The sequence below is a fragment of the Rhagoletis pomonella genome, unplaced genomic scaffold (genome assembly GCF_013731165.1).
Source record: "Rhagoletis pomonella isolate Grant_MI unplaced genomic scaffold, Rhpom_1.0 Rhpom_scaffold_00013, whole genome shotgun sequence".
NCBI classification, from domain to species: Eukaryota; Metazoa; Arthropoda; class Insecta; order Diptera; family Tephritidae; genus Rhagoletis; species Rhagoletis pomonella.
The window spans coordinates 19,746,074-19,757,809 of record NW_023458567.1 but is presented as its reverse complement, the minus strand read 5'-3'; the positions used below and the strand labels follow the sequence as shown (position 1 = coordinate 19,757,809).

General features: G+C 34.4%; 1 protein-coding gene across 5 annotated transcripts in view; it reads left to right on the top strand.

The window, feature by feature from the left end:
- The first annotated feature begins 3,682 nt into the window (after positions 1–3,682).
- LOC118748932 (acidic phospholipase A2 PA4) overlaps positions 3,683–11,736 on the top strand; it is a 74,510-nt gene continuing 66,456 nt past the window's right edge. Inside the window, exons 1-2 of one of the 5 annotated variants that reach the window (XM_036483685.1) lie at positions 3,683–3,779; positions 3,998–4,210. The gene's annotated coding sequence lies outside the window, so the exon portion shown is untranslated. Of the gene's footprint in view, positions 4,211–11,736 lie in introns of all 5 variants that reach the window. The other 4 variants (XM_036483688.1, XM_036483690.1, XM_036483684.1 and 1 more) reach the window with 4 other exon arrangements.

Genomic DNA, 11,736 nt, shown 5'->3' with positions numbered 1-11,736 from the left:
ATACATATACCGGGGTGGCCACATAAGAGGGGATGCCACTACTTCTTTACAAGTTTTGACCATTTATTTTTTCTTTATTTATTTCATTTTATTTTTTTTTACAAAAATATAGTTTATAGCACAACGAAAACCAAGTAACTCAAAGCTTGTACAAGATTTATAAAAAGTCGAAAATTTTCAAGAAAGACTTATCAAATCCCAACTTTTTAAGAACCTTTAGAAAATATTCGGTTATGCAGCTTTATAGCCCTTAAATTTCAATATAACATTGTGCAAGTTTTGAGTTAATATTCCAACGTACTCGAACTTTGTGTAGAATAAAATGAATACATAATAAATAAACAAAATTCTAAAATTGAATGGGCTATAAAACTGCATACCCGAATTTTTTATGGATTTTTTTTTCAGATAAAAGAGTTTTAAATTTCGATGACCGTTTTTTGAAATTTGGCGATTTTTCATAAATCTTTAACAAGGTTTTATACTTTGAATTGCATGGTTTTCCTTGTAGAGTAAACTATTTTTTTGTAAAAAATTAAATAAATGTCCGAAACTTATAAAGAGGTTAGCGCCCTTAATTATGTGATCACCACTGTATATCATGTAATTATATAATATTTTTTTAAGGATTTTTCTTCTTCTCATCTGAACCATATGTAAAATATATTTATTTATTTTTTTAATAAAAGTGTGTGGAATAAAATATATTAAATGTATTATAATAAAAAAATATGAAAAAATTTAACTCATAAAACTGTTTACATACATATATAGTATGTATTTCAATAAAAAAAAAACATAAAAAGGACCATAACACAAATTATGCATACATGTATGTATTTACACGATTAAACAAATAAATAGACAACAAACCTCACGATTACAATGAAAGAAAAGGGCGTTACATTTGAATGGAAACAAAAGCATCCAAAGTAATCCTTTTCAACACAGAAAAAAGAATACGAAGAAGCAGCAAGAATGTGAAATAAATTAAAATGCTGGAGAAATTTAGAAAATAAATAATTGTAAAAATTATAAAAAATGCATTTTCACTTTGCTTCCTCAAAGGGCTATCCAAGTCAATTGTACTTTTTAATGCGCGTAGCGATATATGATGCCTGGACTTACTATTTACATTGTTAAAAATGTATGCTCTGACGACTCCTAGACTGAAAATTTAACTGCATTCGGCTGGCATTTTAAGTGTATGTAACCCAAGAAAACGCTATTGTAGTCGATGTCTCCCCCATTTCTAAATATACATACATACACATATGTAGTTCTGCTGCATAAAAGGCAACGGCGACGAAAAATTTCTAACAGAGTGTGGTCTAGCCCAGGCAGGTTAGGGCACTGAGGCCCATCTCCGGCAGAACATTACTGAAGTCACCCGCGATATCTGCGAATTCCTTGAATTTCAGTGCTTTTTCGATGCTGCTAAACAAACTATGCAAAGCTGTGTCTAAAGACCTAGCAGTAGGCAGTAGACATGCATATAGCTGTACAATTTATTTACGTATGTACATAAATATATCAACTTCCCGAACCTGGAAAAAGAAAGACGTAAGGCCTGTTGGCCGAAAGCCTTCGGCTTCACGGAGGAGTGTCTATCTGCCTTTGGAAGTCCAAGGTGGAACAGCGTATGCCGATGGATGCTTGGTCAGGGAGTAGCCTTTTCGCTAATATGTGAACTCTGGATACCGGCCGCCCTCCCGTTTCAACTAGACTTACCGTGGGATCGGCGTTGTATTCCCTATCCAGTAGAAGCATGGGAACGAAATAAGTTCCAGTTATCAAGGCTAAATTTGATCTGGACGTTAATCTAGTGATATTTCCCTCCAGCTCAGCAATGAGAAATTTCTGAACAATCACTGCTCAGAATCAAATCAGCAAATCATTCAAGGAATTTGCAAATGCAAAATTCTGACTGTGCGCTTAAAAACAACACAACATAAAAGTATGTTGAGCAAAATACCAGGTCTAGGAATCTGCGAGTCCTCCGACAATATGCCAATGAAATCTGCTTTGGAAGGAAATATCAAGTAAAAATACCAGATCGAGATGTCTGGTCTATGGCCTACCTGAACTATATCCCAGGTATGTACACTGGTACAACATATGGAACAGATATGGAGGGCAGAGCAGGAGCGGTTATCTTCGGACCTGCCACAAACTTTCTATTGCGATGGGTACCTGTATTTCAGGCCGAGGTGCTAGAAATCTCTATTTCTGCCAAACTGAACCTTGATAAGGCTTTAAAAGGCGCGTTTCTAGTTATCTTTTCTGATAGCCAAGCTCGAGGCTCGACAAGGAATTTTTTGACACTATCCAACTTTTGGCCGCAAGGAACATGGTATTACTGTGCTGGGTACCATAACACTGCGGGATCGTAGGTAATGAAGCAGCCGATGAATTGGCAAGGGAAGGCTCATCGTCTATACTTGTGGAGCCGGAACCGTTTCGAGGATTCCTTTGGTCCTCCTCCTCCTCGGCGCTCATAATCGAAGCGTAGGTAAACTCAGAACGCAGGAGGTACTGGGGAGAGGTAGGCAGCCTTAGATAGGCCAACATTTTTGGTTATCCTTTTGCGAGAAAAGATACAAATCTCATGAGCAGAGCCAAAATCAAATTGCTAAGTGGCTACCTAAGCGGCCGTAATCACTTGCGCTCTCACATGCACCGGATTGGTCTTTCCATAGAAATGGATTGTCGCTTTTTTTTTGGTCTTGCATATGAGGATACGTCTGAACACATTACATATGTATATGTGATCCAGCATTAGTCAGACTAAGGCTGCAATACTTCAGTTCTTCCACAGTCGATACCTTTAAGGTTAGGAATTCATCTACAAAGAAACCTTTAGTTTTTATAAGCGAGGCTAATAACATCTTGGTCCGTCAGGGTTAGGAACCAACATAGAATACAAAAGATCTTCTAGGTCGCGGTGCCGCTTGGTTCTGTTGCACCTTAAAAAATGTATATAACATTTAAATGTTGTGCTACTATTGAGGTGATCTTCTTATTTATTTTGTCGCAAACCTTATATGTACATACATATGTATCTCCTAATTTATTCTACGTAGATAGTACATACCTTATTCTTTCAGTGTATTTTCCGTAAGGCAAAGCTTTTCATTCACAAAACTTTGTAAAACCGCACTGATTTAACTACTTATACCACATTTTCGTATACACCTGGCATTTGGCCAACGAAAAGCTCACGATGCGCGCGTCTGCATAGGTTTATTTTTGGCCGTGAAAATGCCAAAGCTTCAAACGACACACACACACAATTACATATACTTACATGCGTGTAAAAGGTGTACACAAGAATAGCGAGAGCAAAACAAAATGCAATAAGCAGAAGTGAAAGGATAAAAAGGGAAAGAAGGAGCGTACAAACTGAGTGTAGCTCAATTAATTGGTGAACTATTTAAATTGTATAAGAAACAAGCCATATTTTATTAAACACATACACATACGTACATATATGCGTACGTCTTCCTACTTAAAAAAAAACAATGCAAGCGGCCTTAACCGCTATCACTCAGCCTCAGCTATTGACAACATCCGCCGGTTAGAGCGTTTAGCTTTTTACACGCTTCTAAACTTTTGTATCCTCGCCAGCTATGGCTGCTGTTTGTCAAGTTCGGCTCAGTTGTGTGCAGAAGCACCACGGAAGCGGACGTGATATTTAACGGTGGCATTTGGAAGCCGTCAATTATGTGGCGCTTGCGTTTTTGTGTTTGCAGCATTTACTCGCATGTTCTATTTATTGTGTATGTGTTTGTGCACATTTTATAAAATAAAATTTATTTAAAGAAAATTCGTGGCTATGTAGAGTTTGTCTAAGTGTGTAAAGTCATTCAAAAATATATACACATGTATATTCATAATTGAATTAAAAAACGATATGCAGTTATTTAGTATATTTTTCGATAAAATGTTCCAATAAAAACGCTCAACGAATATTATTTATTTGGAGTATTTGTTTCAGCTTTTTAATGTCTTCAAGCTCAAATTCGGGAAAAAGCATAAGTTTCAGTGAAAAACTTTAAGTTATCCTTACATATTTACATACCCTGTTACTTCTACATATCAACTCTACAGCTACATACGAACATATCAGCCTACTAAGAGTATCCACTCCTGCTAAACACATACATACATAAATACTTATAAGGCAACGTCATCACAATCGCGTCAGCAGGTGAGTGTCCTTGAACCAACATTTACTATGTAGTACTTGTACTCTTACTTACATATATGTATACATACATAAGTATTTGTACATAAAAATGCCTCTATCTGTTCCGATTGCATGGTTCTGAAAATGTGCTTGCCTTCCGATACATATCGAAATTATATTGAAGGTCACTTTCTGATACATAGTACATACATATGTCTGTCAATCCTGATCTGATTTAGCTCTGTATATATATACACACCTTTGTATGTACATTAGACTGTGTCAAATAAAACGAATATTTTTTTTTCTTTCGGTCCCATATGAAAATTTCGGTGTTGGGCACACAAAAATAATTTTGGTAAGGAACCTTCTGAACAGGGCTGCCAACTAACCCTAGCTATTAGAGCCATATTGAGGATAAAAAGTACAAAAAAGTGCCTATTTAGGCGACTAACTACTAGCGCCTAGACGCATGCTGCAACCTCGATGGGCCCGCATTAGGGATGCCAAAATATCAGGAAAATTGGGATCCCGGGATTTCGGGATATTTTTTAGGTAATCCCGGGATTCAAATTGAGTCATAAATTTTATGAATATGAGTAAAAATTCAATATCTGAAAGCATTTAAACATTCCATTAAATAAAACTATTTAAAATTTACGATAAACTGATTGTAAAACTCATATATCGCTAGCTTAGAGTGAAAAGTTGCTAACTTCACTTTTAATGAAAAATCATATTTTGATATAAGAGGCTAGATAAATTAAAATTGCATCGTTTCGAAAAGGGTAAAGGTCCTTGTTTTATGTTTTCTCGTTTATATTCAAGGAAAGGAAAATTTGCTAAGGCCAAAAAAAGCTCCGAAAATTCGATAAGGCCAAAAAAAGTTCGAAATCTTTTAATAAATACCGAATCCCTCCGATTCGTATGGAGTTTTGCTTTGCTTTAAACAGGCAAAATGTTGTATTCAAAGTTTTGCGAAATACTTGAAGAAAATGGCTATACGAAGTTTTTTTCCTCTCCTGTACAATTTTTAAATTGGGACTTAGTAACTTTGCACTCTACGCTAGCGATATTTATTCAATCAGACAAATTTTAAAGTAAGACATTTTTTTAATTGTATTTAAAAAGCCATGTGATTGAGGAACGTATTTATCACAAATAATAATGTAAATACCAGGTACTTTTGAAAGTGACGATTAATAAAAAAAAAACATAAAACAAAAATATGCAATAACAATTTCTCTAAACATGTTTATTCTACTCTATAAAGAAATGACGAATGGAGATTTTTTTGCCATTTTTTTCGCAATTTACTAGAAATTTTGAGGGTGTACGAATTAAACGGATCTCAGAATCGGATTCAGCGGATCGAAATACATGTTGGTAGTTGGGTCTGGTTAAAAACATACACCCTCTTTTTAGCCGGTGTTGTTATTATTGCACTTAAAATGTTTTCGTAAGAGCAGCAAAGCATTCAAAGCGGAGTCTTCTAAGCCTGACCTGCAGTTTTTACATGCAAAACCTACTGATGAAAAACATATTTCGGCATCAACACTTTTAGGCTGAACTGTCAAAAGGTAGACATAATCCATTTGAAGATAATGACCCCTATCTCCTCCATTACAAAATATTTGAACTTCTTTTACCAGCACGTCGGTCAAATTATAAGTTTTTCGATTTGAGGAAGTTTTGAGTAGATTGATCTAAAAAATTATCTAACTTTTCCTTAAAACTCTCTGTTTCGTTTACATTAGCGATGCTATGAGTAAATTCATTGAAATCTTCTTCTAAAAAGGCTCAGACTGCAATTTAAAAGTACAGTTTCAAGCTTTTTGTTAATTGCAGTCAAAACGGCATTTTACGAAAATCATACTTCAAAATTCATAAACAAATTCTTACTATCAATTCGATATTTCAAAATTTTCGGGAACCCGGGATTTGCTTGCATTTTCGGGACGTCAAAAACACCGGGATCCCGGGATTGGCATCCCTAGCCCGCATACAAATGACAACACAGATAAGTATGTGCACGGCTGCATGTACAAAAATTTCCGTTATGATATTTAGGGTTTTGCATATGCTCTTTTTAAGTGTCATTAAACAAAACTTTCATAAGTAATAACTTGATGGAACTTCAAAGCATGCTCAGTAGGGTGGTCCAAAAATACATGCGGGGAAAAAGTTTTAAATGTAAAGCTCTCACCCCTTAGGATTTTTGTTTATGGAAATAAAGAATACCCGTGTTTTTTGTTTCAAAAGAAATTATATTTAGAATAGTGTTGGGCAGTATCGATACCAAAAGTACTCAGAACTCGATTCTCAAAAGAATCGACAGCACTCGATTTTTAAAAGTATCGATACTGAGTACTCCAAAGAACTCACTCACAATATAACTTAGTATTAAGTGTCGAATAGACTTAAAAAGTACTGAGTTTTATTTACATTGAACGGTATTCAGAAATGATTATACTCAATTTGCAGTTTCAATAATTTTCAATTACAATACTTGTAGCCAGTACAGTTAGGCATTCATTTGACATAATTTGGGATTCATATATTAATTTGAATTAAATAATGCCAGCTTGTGAGATTTCTACACTAAGTATTGAAATGTTACCAATATATATGTATATTTAAAGAATGTACTATGTACTCTGGAAAATACCCGATCTTTAAAAGTTTCGATACCAAAGAACTCGACCCTCAAAAGTACTCGATACTTCCCAACACTAATTTAGAACTGCCTGAAAGCCATAAAGTTTTCTGTGCATTTTATATGGGGAAAACACACTTTGTCGTAGAAATGGTATATTCCATACTTTTCGATCGGAAAACTGTTTATCCTGAGGATACTTCCAACAAATATACCCAATTGTTTATTTAACCATTTTTTAATAGTTTAATGCAACGGCGGACCAATAAAAATCGGTAGTATAAAAAATAGTAAAGTAAATAATTTGTTATTATTATTGGAAGTCTTCTGAAGACTGAGAACTGAGTTTTCCGATCGAAAAATATTTTTTTTTCAAGATTTCTACAACATTTATACGAAAAAACTTTTTTCCCCATATAAAATACATGAAGTTTTATAAAAAATGCGGGTGCCTTATTCCATTTAGAAAAATCCTAGGGGGTGAGAGCTTAAAATTTAATTTTTTTTTACCACCCTTATACTCAGCCTAGTCTGACGCATCCTCCGTGCAATATTTCCGGCATTTTTTGCTGACTCTGCATGGCTTACAACCAATACATACATATGTACATCCCAGCAAAAAACTTTGATTCTTTGATTCTCAGGTTTTTGATTTAATGATGTTTTCAAGATGAATTACAACTGAAAAATTACCATTATGCCTTAAAACATCTTCAATTTTTTAAAACTACTCAAAATTTGAAATCTGCGACCCTTTTCGTACATTTTGGGGTTTTGTATTTTCGTTTGTTTTAATGATTTGGTTTTACGTACACAAGGTACTCATCCACATTGTAATTTAAATAAAATATTGACGGATTAATGAATTTTTTTGGTGCGCAAGGACGAATAGGTATTGAAAATGTCCTTTTAAAATTCTGTCCTTGAATATCCCTAAAAATGTTTAATATTTAGTTCTGAAAAAATTATACGTTAAGAATTAATATACACACGACCACATCCTCGAATATCGTTCTTGTAACTTTATTAAGTAGTATTCAAGGAAAAGATACCAATTTATATGATATCGCCCAAAAAACAACGCGGCGCATTCGTAGTCAGACACTAAAGTTAGTTGCAGCGTTTTGACATAATTTTCAACAGAATATCTGTCGACTCTGAATATGCTTCACAATTAGTACAATATGACGGTGCTTTCGCAAAATTTGAACAATGTGGAAACCAAATATTCACACCATCGTAAACAACGTGTTTACCGTCTTAAACAACACTCTCATCGCCTTCTTGACCTTATAACAACAATAAAATATCATTTTATCAGTTTCCACCTTCGTATATATAATACGGTGTTTAAATGAGGCGATTTTACAGACAGTTGAAATCAAAAATCTCCTGGTGCGAACGGCCTTTCAACTAATCGCTTCCAATGAAGTTGCGGTGCAGCCACCTTTTAATTCAACTAAACGTCTATAAAATTTACTTTAAAATCGTCTCATCTAAATCTAGAAAAATGCGGATGAAGAAGTCTTTTAGGTCTACAAAGATAGCATCGTCCGATTCATCTAGAACAAAAATGTTTCAAACAAGGAAGAGTTTCTCTGCAATGTGGCGATAGAAAATATATATATAGATACTTTTCATTTGAATCAGCATTAGAAGCTCTATTAGCTCCTACACTCTGTTTTTGAAATGCTAAGCTTCCGTGAACCACTTTTATTCCATATTTTTGGTCTATGTGCGTTCCTATCGAAACATTTCGATAATGATTAACTCTGGTGCTATTTTCGGCAATTCTCGCACTTTCAGTTCTTCTTAATATGGTGGGGTCAGAACTAGGGATGTTAATCTTTCAGCCTTTTCCGATCCCGAGAATTCCGGGATGTCGTTATCAGAACCCCGGGATCCCGGGATTTAGATATTCATTACTTTTCAACAACTTAAATCGAAAAAATTGCTTCTATATTGTTTGAGAAGCTCTACTACCATTAAATAAATAATAAATAAATGGGTTTGAAACCTGCTTTTTTTAAGCGGATAAAGTTAGAAAGACGAAATTAGAGGATGTTATCCAGTTTATATAAGTAATTAACATATATTTTTTTTTAAACCAAATATTGCGAAATTTCAAGGATAAAATTTTAAAAGGACATTTTCAATAGTTACCAGTCCTTCTGCACCAAAAACTTGAATCGGTTTAAATCCTACACGATTTCATCCTTAATTTGATACCCATACTTCTTCTCTAAGCACATTTCTCTAAATTTTTTAAACCAGTTTGAATTACTAACGTCAGAGTGAAAAACTAAAAACATGGTTTCGCGAGTATATTAATATTTGTGTATAAAATTTACTGTCGCGCGGTGGTATATGTATATTTATAAAAAAATATTAATTATTAAATAAAAAAAGAAATATAGCCAATACTGGTCAAGAAAAGGAGTTTCTATTATTGCCATCAGTGCAAATTATATACCGTAAAAAGACTCCGGGATTAACATTCCTAGTAGGAACTGATCGAGATATTTAAAAAAAATGTCTTCATTTATCTATTTGCCATTAAAATTGCTAGTTTCTGAGCAAACTCCCGAATCAAAAAATACCCACACCTGTTGTGTCACCATACTTACCAGGGATCAAATTGAGTGTATACATTCGCCCAGACCTCTTGGTTGGTCTGAGATAGAATCCTTCAATTGATGCCAAATCAATTTCTTTTAGCACTTCTCTGTTGTTTATTCTTTTAACCTAGCAAATATAAATACAATTTCTTCAAATATTTCGACTCCAGCGTCAGCTGGTATGTTTTTTGTTGAAAATTAGGTGGCTAATATACATACATTTTTGCTTAAGCAAGTTTACGAATGACCCGGCATAGAGTGCCGTTGATACGGTTCAGTGATGCCAGCGTGGTGCGACATTTCCATACAATTCCCGATTTCGCTATTTTAGATCCTATTGTCTTCTGGAACTCTACTACTAAGTAAAAGAATAGCCGCCCTCTCTATAGCGTAGATCTTCGCTTGGAAGACACTGCACTCGTTCAGTAGACGAAAGAATCGAATGATCTGCAGGTCCTTCGAGTAGACACGGGCTCCGGTTCCTTCTTACATATTTGAACCGTAACTGTAGTTAGATATACTCTCCTCTGCTACTGTAAGTCCTGCATCCCATTAATCTCTGGTCGGGAACCTACTGGGTATCTTCGTGTTGAAACCACAAACAGGCATAATGTAATCGGTCCTTGCTTCTATGTCTGCTTTAATTCCTTTGAGCCGGCACCTTTTTATTTCATTCAGTATTGCTACATGCCCAAACTTGGTTGCCTTCCACATATTGGCTTCTCTGAGCCTGAGAGCGCTCTTTGCGGCCATACTATGGATGCAAATATCCTGCGGTGACAAATGAAATATCATGTTAAGCCCTTCTTCAGGCGCTCTCTTCACTGCCCCCGATATTCCCAGGTATGCGAATCTTTGCACTTCTCCTCTATTATTTTCCTGTTATTCCCTTTGTTCTTTGGTCTGATGACTGTGGTGCAAATCCCATAGGTGACGTACGGTGATAGTCCTAACTAACTGTATTTTTTTTCCAGTGTAGGCGTTTGAATAAAAGCAGCTGAGGTCAACGCAATTATTAATATACGCATAATCAACGCTACCTTTAATAGATCAAATTCCGGTAACATTATAACTGTAATAGTCGTAAAATTCCAGCTGTCAACTGGCAATTAGCGTCACAGTTAATCCGTGTTGATCAGATACATATGTATAATGTATGTATGACGATTATTTACGCATATTGGCAATATGTCAAAATTTTACTGGTTGCTGTTGACGTGTTTGCAATTTTTATTTTGTTATTTGTTAACTCAAAAAAAAAAAAACATAGTCTGGGGGCGGTGCACATATTGTGCTTGTATTATAATATAATAAGAACGACATAAAAATTTAAACATACACATATACATATGTACAATGTCAAGCAAATTCAAGTTCAATGGAATTAAATAGTCTTAGTATTTTGGCATTTCCTTATTTTTCGCTATCTGATTTTGGATTACACCGATTTGTGCTGAAGATTATTTTATTGATATCCACTAAGCCTACAGATTTGTACATTTCGGAAGTCACACGGTAGTGTTGTTTAGAAATTTGAGTTCAGCTCAATAAAAGAATTTCCAGAGGTGGTTTTTGGTTTCTCTGTTTTATGTATGTTCATAAGTATGTGCAAATAGGCATTCGCAGTTTTATAAAAATTTGTAAAAGTTAGTTAGTATTTACACAAAATTTACAAGTACTCTCACCACCCGGTAATTATATTTATTTTTAAACTATGTATCATCTGTTTTATTTACCACTCCAATGTATGCACAATTCATACATACATACATACAAGTACTTATATTCACATACTATATACATACATATGTAGGTCAAGTTCTGTCTTTTTAGTGACCATAACTTGTTTCTTAACTTGCAAAAAGAATTAAAATGCTGAGAAGCCATCAATAAATTAAATGTGTAAAACTTGTCAGCAGATAAGCAGATAACTACGTGCAAGTGAATACACATATTTACCTACATTTTATATACAATATATATGTACATACTCACATAGTATCAATGTATATAAATCTGCTCAAGCTCAATTTTTGTGTGCGAACATTCGTACTAAAAATCCTGTTTTACGAATGCGTCCTTGCGTATACAGTGGTCGATCAAATTATAGCCGCACCACATATTGACAAGTTTTAACAATTTATGTTTTTGTTATTTAATTTTAGTTATTTTTTTTTTGTGAAAATATAGTTCATTTTTTAACAAAACCTGTGTAAATCCAAGTTTCAAACGTTGCAATATTTCAATAAACTTTCGTAAAAATTTCGAACTTT